General features: G+C 39.3%; 1 long non-coding RNA gene across 1 annotated transcript; it reads right to left on the reverse strand.

Annotated features, from left to right (window-relative positions):
- Positions 1 to 7,921: 7,921 nt before the first annotated feature.
- Positions 7,922 to 10,680, reverse strand: LOC113959925. Its single transcript, XR_003531949.1, has 3 exons — positions 10,599 to 10,680; positions 9,270 to 9,351; positions 7,922 to 8,115 (listed from the first exon to the last, which is right to left on the reverse strand). It is a non-coding gene; the product is annotated as an uncharacterized LOC113959925 (long non-coding RNA).
- Between the last annotated feature and the right edge of the window lie 366 nt (positions 10,681 to 11,046).

The following is an 11,046-nucleotide window of genomic DNA, read 5'->3' on the forward strand; positions in this document are numbered from 1 at the left end:
TGGATGTAAGCACTAAAGTAAAGGTAGCATGACCTCAGATACACTTATTCACAACAACAACAACAACAAAAGTGATCTCCAGACTAGCATTCTTCAACTGATGAGTCACAGCTCCTTAGAGAGGGTCTGAAGAGCTACCAGAGGCACTGTGAAGCACTGAAAATTTTATTACAAGTCAAAAGCAAAGAACATTTAATTCTCTTTTCCCCTGCACGCTGCTAGCTTTCACAGGCAAGTGTTCTCTGTCAACTTCTTGATTTGGTGATATAATTTTTTCTGATTTGTCTGTGAGATAAGTTCACCTATTTTTTACAAAAAATGTGAAGTTATTGGGAATTAGATATGGAGGTTTAGTCTCCTTATATGCTAAAAGAAATTTGGTTACTTTGTATACTTTTTCCCAAGACCCTAAGGGACAGAAAAGGTCACTCTTGTTCCCAAGTCATTGCCTAGTGAAAATTGTACTATATCAATATCTACAGGATCAGTAAGTAGACTCTAAGGGTAGTGACTGAAGCCTCCTTCCTACTGACCTGGAACATTCTTTTTTGAGCTAGGGACTAATTTCTCAAAGTATCATAACTCTAACAAGGAGGAGTGATGACAACCTCCTCCAAGTTCTCCTGTGTTCTGTTGGAATCAGCTAAGAGGTGGATGCTCAGACCCACTCTTTGCCTAGTTTATACCATGGACTTAAATAAAATTCTCCACCCAAAATATTTGATGACGAGATATGGACTCAAATATCTGAAAATAAATTAACCTAGATTTCTAGATGTGGGACATGGTATGCTAACTCCATGATTTCATTAGTTTCAGGAGCATATTCCTTCCTCCAAAACTTTTGATGTGAATTTTCAAATAGTTTGAAAATGGTAAAATTGTTTTCTCAACAAGTTCAATATTTATTGGCAGGAATTAATTAAAAAAAAATAAAAGAAACTTTACTGTACTGTAGTTGTTAAGTATAAGATGGACAAACATTAAGCAGCTTTGCTTTCTGCTCTGGTGACACTCCACTTGAGTACTGCATCCAGCTCTGGGGTTGTCAGCACAAGAAAGACATGGACTTGTTGGAGTGAGTCCAGAGGAGGACTGCTGAGATGATTAGAGAGATGGAGCACCTCTCATGAGGAACGGCTGAGAGAGTTTGTTTTTTTCAACCTGGAAAAGAGATGGTTTAGGAATGACCTGATTGCAGCCTTCCAGTATCTGAAGGGAGCCTACAGGAAAGACAGAGAGGGAATTTTACAAGAGCATGCAGTGACAGGACAGGGGGGAATGGATCCAAGCTAAAAGATTCATTTAGGTTTAGATTAGATATTAGGAGGAAGCTCTTTGCTGAGAGGGTGGTGAGGCACTGGAAGAGATTGCCCAGAGAAGCTGTGGAAGCCCCATCCCTGGAAGTGTTCAAGGGCTGGTTGAAAGGAGCTCTGAATAACCTGGTCCAGAGTAAGGTGTCCCTGCCCATGACAAGGGGGTTGGAACTAGATGATATTTAGGGTTCCTTCCAACCCAAACCATTCTATGATTCTATGATTCTAAAACAGTTTTATAAGATTTTGAGTTTGAAGTCTGGCAGATAATCTGAAATCTGGTCCAAACTGTCGTAATGATCTTGTCAACTGACTGAAATGCTTTGACATGCTCAGAAAATGCCATTTGTTTCAGTGTGGCAAGAAAGGGAGACAACTTACTCTTGTTTCTTTTGAATGAGGGAGCAGGAGGCAGCACTTAAGTTGGTCATAAATACTTTGCTACTTTTTCCTAATTCAGAAATTAAAGACTTCTATAAACAGATGGGAAAGAATAAATCTAATTCCAATTAATAAACAGCTCTTTTAAATAAAACTCTTTTTTTTTTTTTTTCTGTGCTTAAATAGCTCAAAACTTTCTCAAATACCTTTAAGTGTGATAATGTCATACTGTGTCAGACTGGAGGTTCTGGGAATTGAGTTCAAGATCCTGATTGTTGGAGTAAAGTATTGTGGAAGTGGCTAGACTCATGTATCAGTTGAAATGGAGCTGATGTAAAGGAGCCAAGAATAATCCCTAATAAGGTAAAATTTGGTTGCATGTTTGCTGATAGTTCTTTGTAAAGCTTCAGCATTTAGCATATGATGTCACATCTCACAACCCAGAGCAATGTACTAGATTATCTGAGCTGCTGAGGAAGGTCAACTGTAGTGGCAGTTGCTTAGGATAACCATAACTTTTCCAGATCAGACTGCCTCATCCAAAACATGGAGGGTGGTGGAAATGTTTGGAGGAGGCAGCCTACCTCCACTAAAACACCAACTGAATTTTTAAAGGAAACAGCAACATAGGAAGTGTAATCTTAACTACTGAAAATGTTAGGAGCAAAGCCAAATTGGAGAATATACTTTACATGAACGATGCAAAGATTGATTATTTATTTCTAGGTTCTCAGGCATCTAAGCAGTTGCTTAAAGAAGAGTCAAAAAACTTCTAGTCCCACATTTCATCACTTATGCTTTATTTATTTAGACTATTGAACAGTTCATTGATACATCTCTTCTTCCATTTCCAACAATCCTTAAAAAAACTTGGTTTTTTTTTAATAAATAAAATATGAGATTTTGACTTATTTTTGATGCCTTAGTTTAAGTGTTTGGTACTGGATAAAGAGATCAGGCTGAAACCCATCTTGTTCCATTGTAGCCTTATATTCTCTAGTCAGAAATAGTTTCTATTTATTATAAGTGTATTACCATATTATAAAGGTATGTTGTTATTATCATTATTGTTCATACAAGCTGTTGCTCAGTGAAGTGCCAGACAGTGTTTTAGCCATCCAAGCTGTCATCATGCTTAGGAGAGCCAAGGACAGATATTTAGACACACATGGCTTCTATCTTGACACACAAATGTGGGGTCGCTAACAGCCACATTCCTGCAAAGTGTTGGGATGTGCTAATTGATAGCAGCCAGAAGCAGTCCAATTTCTGTAAGCAAGGAAATAAGAACAAGCTGTCATTACAGTCTTTGAATGTTTACACTGTTGGGTAACTTTAATGACTAAAACAGCTTGCTTTCTCTGAGGTTTGGAGGTGCATATTTATGTCTGCAATTAGTAAATACAGCTTTTTCTTACTGTAAACCTAGTATTCCCCCCTATCCAAGGGGAACTATCACAAAAAGTTTCACAAGTGAAAAAAAACCTGCAAGCAACATATTGATAATTAAATAGTTTTATCACCTAAGTATTAGCTGCTCAGACAAGATACACTGACACTCTACAGGTGGAAGGTTTGTGGGAAAAAAAGGATATTTTAAAAATAAAGTTTGATAGGTCTGAAGCAATTTATCAAAATGAGCATTGTAGTGAGAGACAAGAATGTTTAAAAGGGATCAAAATACTATTAGCTATTAAAGAAAAAAAGGATAAACATTAAATCAAAATTAAATTATGCTGATTTATTACTAGCAGCATCTCAGTTTCTCCTGTGTAATGGAGTACAAAGCAGCTGCAACTGTTGGTTGCTAGTTTATACTAGCCAGGGAACAGCTAACAACCACTAATTGCAACAATGGCTTAGCTTCCATGTGATGGGCAAAAAGTGAACTAAGTTCTTCACAATAATTACATTAGCTTCTCTTTTCCTTACTCCCTAGCAGAGGAGTTGCTGGTGTCAGTCAAAGGTAGTAGTTTTTCTCTTTGGGGACAGGGATTAGTACAAAGGCAATGAAAATCAGGAAAGGTCAGGCTTGCAGGGAGCTTGAGAAAAGCTGACTTACAATCAACAGGCTCCTTTAGTGGGCAAGTCAGATTACCTGTGTTTCAGAGCCTGCTCTCAATTGCCCTTCTGAGAGCCTGTTTTCCTTCTGTAGGGACTATGTAGGACATATGCACTGCTGGGTTAAACAAAGCCTTTTTAAATATCCCCACCTCACACCAGCTTAACCATTGTGACACCTTGATAAAGGTTTTTTTATTTTTTTGTATCTTAATGAAAAAACGGATTTCTGAAAACACAAATTCGATTCTTTTTCAGACAGAAGCACCTTTGAAATCATAACACCGATAACAAATGGCTCAGTAGTCTGGAAAGAAACAGATCTCTGGGTTTTAGTGCTTCAGTAAGCTGCCTTGCATTGTGGGTGGTGAGCTAATGAAGAAATTATTGGCATACTCTAATTTTTTTCACACTAATGATGAAGTAAGCAGCCTTGGCTTGTGGTTCAGTATTCAAATACTCCATGTTCTATTACTGATCCCGTGTGCGCTGTGTTGCATCTTACATGTGAAGGGGCTGTAGTAGTGTTTTGTGCTTTTTTCATAAATGATTGGCAATTATAGTGTGTTAGATCAATAGTGATACTGTAATCTGTGTTAGAAAGCATGTAAACCTGAAGATTCAATGGTAGTAGGGCTCCCAAAGGTGCAGAATGGGAGCTAAAATCTTTGAAATTCTCTTTGCAAGTTAGATGCATTCCTTAAAAATAAATGAGAAACAGCAATGTACATTAGGTAATGTTTGTTTGTTTTCTCTTTTTGTATTGTTGGGTACCAAGTTTCCAGGAAATCTTGCTGTAATGCTCAGAAGTAGTAGTCAAAGTATTAAGAATAAAATTTTCTTATAGTTCTTTTTCTAACTTGCCCTTCGTACAAGATCTCTTGCTGTTGGCAAAAAAAGGAAAACAGCTTTATTTATCCAGGGCATCTGAAAGCTGAAAAAGGAAAAACTTTTCTACATGAGCATACAGTGCCTAAATCTGTGAATTCTTCTTTGCAGATCTCAGAATCTAAGAAGCTAAATATATTGTTTGAATAGCAGTGTCTCTTCTTGAACTGTTAAATCAATGTGGGTGAAAAATTCACCTTTTATTAAGGTTTAAATGCTATCTGTGTTCCAAAACAGAATGCTCACTAACAGCAGTCACCTCTGAATATCAAATATTTGTATGTTAAAGCTATAGATTTCAAATACATCATTTACTCATTGTAAGAAAAGTATTCTTGGTTCTATATCTATTTGAAGAATGTGTTTTGGTTGTTGGTTTTCTTTCTTCCTCTTTCTGTAAACCCATGATTTTAGAAGGTCTTTGGAAAAAATCTAACTTGAAGCTGATAAAGAACTGCATCATTCTTAGGGGATGACAGCCTGGTTCAATATGAAATGAATTCTCACATAGTTTCTAAAACCGAGGGCCTGGAGCACTGGGATGTAAAAATTGGGGATGGCCCTGCCAGAGAGAGTGAGGTGGTTTATAACATTTGTGTAAGGAATAGCTGATGATTTCGAGTAGATGTTTTTTCACTTGCTTTGAAAGCTTACAGCTGCTTTCAACACTGTTGCTTGTGAAGGACTGTTAAGTGACTTAGTGGTGTCTCTTATCAGAGTAAGACGAAACCCTATTTTTCAGTATCTTTTTTATTCCTCTTATGCAAATTTCAGCAGATGAGTATGGGTAACTGTTTTTCGAAAAAAACTTATTTCTAGTGAGAATAATGCTGGTCACTGGTTTGCTTTTCCCTTTTATTCAAGCAGAAAAGAGGCCATTTGGGAGTTAGTATGGGATCTAATTCTGCTGTCAAAAAAACTTGTCCAAGTCTGAGCTAGACACTTTGACTATTCTCACAGAAAAGAGAGAGAGAAGTAGGCTTTGAAAGCAGGATACGTTTAAGCTAGGTCAAAATCCTTGCCTTCTGGACCTGCTTATTACTCTTTTTTATGACTTTTGTACGGAGGCAAGGACACTAGATTGGACATCAGGTGGCTAAAAGTTAAAATAAATGAATCCCACCCTTAGGAAGTATGTGATCTAGTTATTTTTAGCCTATTGCTGAAGAAAACCTATGAATCTATATTTTCCACCAATGATGGATGACACAACACCTTGGTTTGCAAAGAAGAGTAGAACAGAGATATAAATTAGTTGGCTGAGGCTCAACTTGGTTTAACCAAGAATGTGATGACAGGTTGGGAAAGTAGCCAGAGGAGACAGAGGAAGTAATCTTAGCTCATCTGTAGGAAGAAATATATCCACCATTAGTTAACAGTACCCACAGCTAAGATGTGATTGTAAACTCTCAAGTGCTATTTGACAATTATGTCACAGCAGAAATCCAGAGAGCCTTGCATTACTAGTGTTTGGCTACAAAGAGCTGTGACCTTCCTTGTGGATACAGACATTGGCAGTGACAATCAACTCCTAGCCTCTTAAACATTAAATTATTGCCAAACATTTGACATTTATAAAGGCATGCTAATGAAGATTCTGGCGGTTTGATTATGGGGAGAGCAACTTGATGGGAACATAGTTCTTTTCAGGCCTGTACAGGCTTCCTGCAGATCCCAGAGTGAATGCAAATAATAGTTGAGGAACAGCCCAGCTCTTGTTCTTTGCCATTACTGCTGTGGTTGGTATTTCTTTACACCATTGACTGAGACAATATCAGTACTTGTAAATTTGGTACCTCTGGTCTGACATAGACAAAATTTGGTCCTCAACTTGATGAAAAGGTCTTTTCAATACCCTCAAGTATCATTAGGTGATAAAGAGATGGGGAATTTTTTGGAGCAAGTTAACTTCCTGGATAATCTAATTTGTCACCATCTAGATTTAATTATTTTTAATTCATAATCAGATATGTAAGGGTAGTTCTTTGATTCTGTGTTAAATTTTATAATTGAGTGTATGTGTTGTTCTAAATGCATATGAGGATGAGTTTTTTTAAATGGCAATTTAAATCACAATTTAAACCTAGATCATGTTTATTCTAAGTCTAAACAGAGTGCATAACCTGTGTTCCTCATTGTAGATAGGAACCGTTCTCAGAAGAAAAGTGAAAACTTCCATGTGCTCTCAGCTGTATCTATCAGATTCCTGGTAAAATATTCTACATTCATGCAGGAGATACAAGCTTCTGCTAGCATAATTTCACAGGTACCATGCTGAATGTTTTTATACAGATCTCACAAAAGTCAAGAAAATTTGCCTGAATGGTGATCAATGAGTGTTCCCTGGCAGGCAGTAGTTGCATGCATGATCTACGCATTTACAGGTAGGATGAAACTGGGATGTTTGCCATAGGAAACCTCTGCGGTGAGAGCCAGGAATTCTACCAGCAAAACACTAATGCATAATGGTAACTGCTGACACTGGATGGTTGCTTTAGAAGAAGGGAAGCAGTTTTCACGTGAAGGTGGTGGAAAACAGCAAAATACAGTTTTTACTGCTTTGTCATTATCTTTCGGTCTCAGGAGAGGAAAGCAGTTCAGATGCAGCAGGTTACCAGCTCCGTCCTCTCTTCTGCTCTCCTGTCCTTTTTCAGAATACCTTTGAGACTAAAAAAAGTTTGAAAAAATGAAAGGAAGGTGAAGATGGAAAGGGGTGTTCTATAATGGTGTTTGGAACACTGTTCATTGCCACATTACTGGAAACATAATAGAGATCAGGAACAGTATGAGGTTTCATTATCTCTGGGAATATTGGTACTGGACTCTGGGGGGCTTTGTTAAGTTATTTTCAAAAGATCATTCTTTAGGTCCACAGATATTAAGCACTCTCAGATTTAAACAGCTGGTAATGTGAAAAGTTTGGCAACATCATCTGAACTGTATATGAAGCATTGCCTCTGGTTAGCAGCAGTAAAATGTTAATTTAGTCTTTGATATAGCATATTAGCATGATAACAGAGAAAAGACTTTTCGAGTGCTAATTCTGAAATAAAAAATGTGTTCTGATTAATGCCTGAATCAATATGAACACCATTGCATGCCTGAAATGACAAAGCTGTTCAAAGCTGCCAGAATTCTGTGGCAAATATATTAACAGCAGTAGAGGCTATTTGGTTTTTTAAGAATTTTATTAGCCATTATTTCAGTAAATATTGCTTTATGTTATTGTTTGAGAAATTAAATTACTCCTTTACAGTATGAATGATTCACTGGACTTGCAAGGAGCAAAAGCATCTTGGTTGGAGTGTGCAGAAGATTCCCATGCAGAAATGTGTCAGGCATCCCATTTTGGCATGCTCTCTGTTTTGTTTACAGTACATTTTCTTATTGTTACTCTGTCTTAAGTAGCTGAATTGTGCCTGATAGTTTCCAGAAAGCACATGGAAAATCAATGTCTGCCCTGAAAAACCTGGTAGCAGCAATTAGAGGAAGAACAGTGAGGCAGAGTAGAAAGATGGTGGTAAAAATTAAAGCACTATAGGAGGTGAAATACTTTAAATTTAATTCCTTAATATTAGAGACCAATGTAAGGTGCTTTTTCAGATATTTCTAAGACTGTAGACTGCTCAAGATTAAGCCTAGGTTGTACAACATATTATACAGGCTTGTAGAGAGATATGTTCAGACATGGAGTTCTTAAGGCCTGGTACAGAGAAAATTCTGCTTTAAGCCAGCACTTAGAACACGCTTGTTTCATCACTGTCTTGGTTAAACAACAGGGATTGTACATGTGCTCTCCTGAATAAACTCTTGCGATATTGCTTTAGGTAGCATAATAATGATTGTACCAATTCAAAAACCGTAACACTCCCATTCAGGTTTTCCAAAAAACTATGTCACACTGCACCCTTACCATGTTATGATAATTTCTTGTAATTTACTTGGAAGAATGCATGATAAATCTTATTAATGACAGGCTAACACATTTTTATGCAATTAATTCTATGCTGTATAATTACAGTATAGAATTTAAAAGTATAACAGTATAAAGTATGGTAATATAATTACATAGCAACTTATTCTAGCCCCAAGTCAGTAGAAAGTCTGGCATTGATATCGATGATCAAGTGGAAGGTAAATGAAAATATTTCTGTATTCTCATGGTGTGCTGCTCTCAGGAGAGAGAATGGTTTCAATTAATCTGCCAGGTCAGACCAACAATTTAAATGCACATGTCTCACCTCCCCTGCTCCAAAGAAAGGGGTCTCTCTGACTGAATGGGTATTTAGGCAGTCCATAAAAATGAAGCCGATCAGTGCTGTGAAGCTTGAAAAAATCTCCTGTGCTGGGAATAGGCACTCCAAGCAGAGATGGATTCAGATGCCCTTAGCTGGAAGTTTGGATTAAGAGTGCCCACACAATGGTCTTGTGAGTGGTTGATTACTGATATTAAGTAGTAGAATTGCTCCATGAGGAAACCCTTACCTTCTTTAATTTTGTAGTTATACCCAAAATTAAAGTGTTTCAGAAAAGTGGGTTTGGCCCCCTCTTTTTTCCCTTCCCTGAAAAGGTTAAACAATTCCACTCAGCAAGAAAATCTTGCTTATCTGTAATGTAACTCACCTTTCTCAGAAGCAGTAGAAACAAGGATTCAACAGTAGGCCTGTTTGAAGCTGTCCTGAAGAAATTTCTGGGACTCTGGATGCTGTCGCAGGCAGGAAGAATATCAACAACATTTGAGATGGGGAGCTTTGGTTTCCAAGCATATGTTCTTGCTTTGCTTCTTGGGGCAAGAAAAACAGATGTATTTCTCTAGTAAAAGAAACGATTCCTTCTCTTTTCCGCGCGGTCAGGAGACGGATGAAGAAGGCTCCTATCATTTGAAAAAACCCAATTCCTTGGTTACTACTGCTATCTGGTGCCAGAGGAAGGGAGAGAGACAGGTATTGTACAGGGTACAACTTTTCCTTCTTCTATATTTTACCCTTTTTTCATCCTACCTGGTGATTGTACAGATGGCAAATCATAGAATGATTTGAGTTGAAAGGGGCTCTACTGTTCACCCAGTTCCAACCCCCCTGTCATCGTCAGGGACACTTTCCACTAGACCAGGTAGCTTAAAGCCCTATCCAACCTCCCCTTGAACACTTCCAGAGAAGGGTCAGCCACAGCTTCTGGGCAATCTATGCCAGAGCCTTGTCATCCTCAACGGAAGAATTTCTTTCTAATTCAATGATGTTCCCCAGGGCTCAGTACTAGGACTACTCCTGTATATCAGTTTTATTGATGATCTGGAGGAGGGGATCGAGTGCACCCTAAGTCTCTTGAAGAGGATAGCAGGTTGGACGTATGTGAATCTGCCAGAGGGCAAGAAGCCTCTACAGAGGGATCTGATCAGGCCTAGGGATTGGGCTGTCCCAAGCAGTTCCTGAGCACACACTGCCCACCTGCTCAGGGTTAATGGAACCCTTTTCTCTTGAAGTCCCAGCACCACTATCATTGGAACTTCAAGAAGAACTTCAAGCACTTGCAGAGACAGATGTGGCATTTCCACCAGGCATGGAAGTTCCCCAGGAACCATCCTACCACTTGGCCATGCTCCCTGCCTATGGGCACCTTCTGCTGGTGTCTGGGTTCTTCCAGGGAACACCTACCTGAAGCAGCAGAGAGGGTTCTACATTCCAGTTCCATGGAGCTGCTGCTGCTGTCTGACTCCATGGAGCCTATGGTTGTCACTTCTCTGGGGATGAATCAGGACAATGCCATGGATCTACTGCTTTCCAGCTCCTTGGAGCTGCTGCTTCTTTACATTGTGTCCTTGTCGTTGTCCTCTTCCCTAACCTTGTACATATCTGCCCTCCAAGGCACTGGGGATACCCTCTGGCCCTTAACAATCCTGAGTCGACCTACACCTCAGCCAGGATCATACCGCAGCCCCTCACTGCCACTCACCACTGGACCAGCTCTGCCTGTAACACCTTGCAGCGCTCCTTGAAAAAAGCCTGGGCATCCTGGGATGAACCTAGGGACAACATCACTGGGGTACAGAGGCTGAGGCTGCAGTCTGCTGAGATGATACCGGACTGTGGTGCCCTGCACCAACTCCCCGCTCCTGCAGGACCGTGCAGTCTGAAAGCAAAGTGAATGGAAGCTTTCTCTGCACCAACCAAACAATGCCCAGCCAATCATAGAATCATCACAGAATCACAGAATATTTTGGATTGGGATGCACCTTAAAGCTAACCTTATTCTAACCCCCCACCATTGACAGGTATGCCACACACTAGACCAGATTGCTCAAAGCCCTATCCAACCCGGCCTTGAACACTTCCAGGGATGGGGCAGCTACAGCTTCTCTGGTCAGCCTTTGCCAGTGGGTTATCACCCCTGCAGAAAAGTT

The sequence above is a fragment of the Corapipo altera genome, unplaced genomic scaffold, assembly GCF_003945725.1.
Source record: "Corapipo altera isolate COAL_440 unplaced genomic scaffold, ASM394572v1 2b, whole genome shotgun sequence".
NCBI classification, from domain to species: Eukaryota; Metazoa; Chordata; class Aves; order Passeriformes; family Pipridae; genus Corapipo; species Corapipo altera.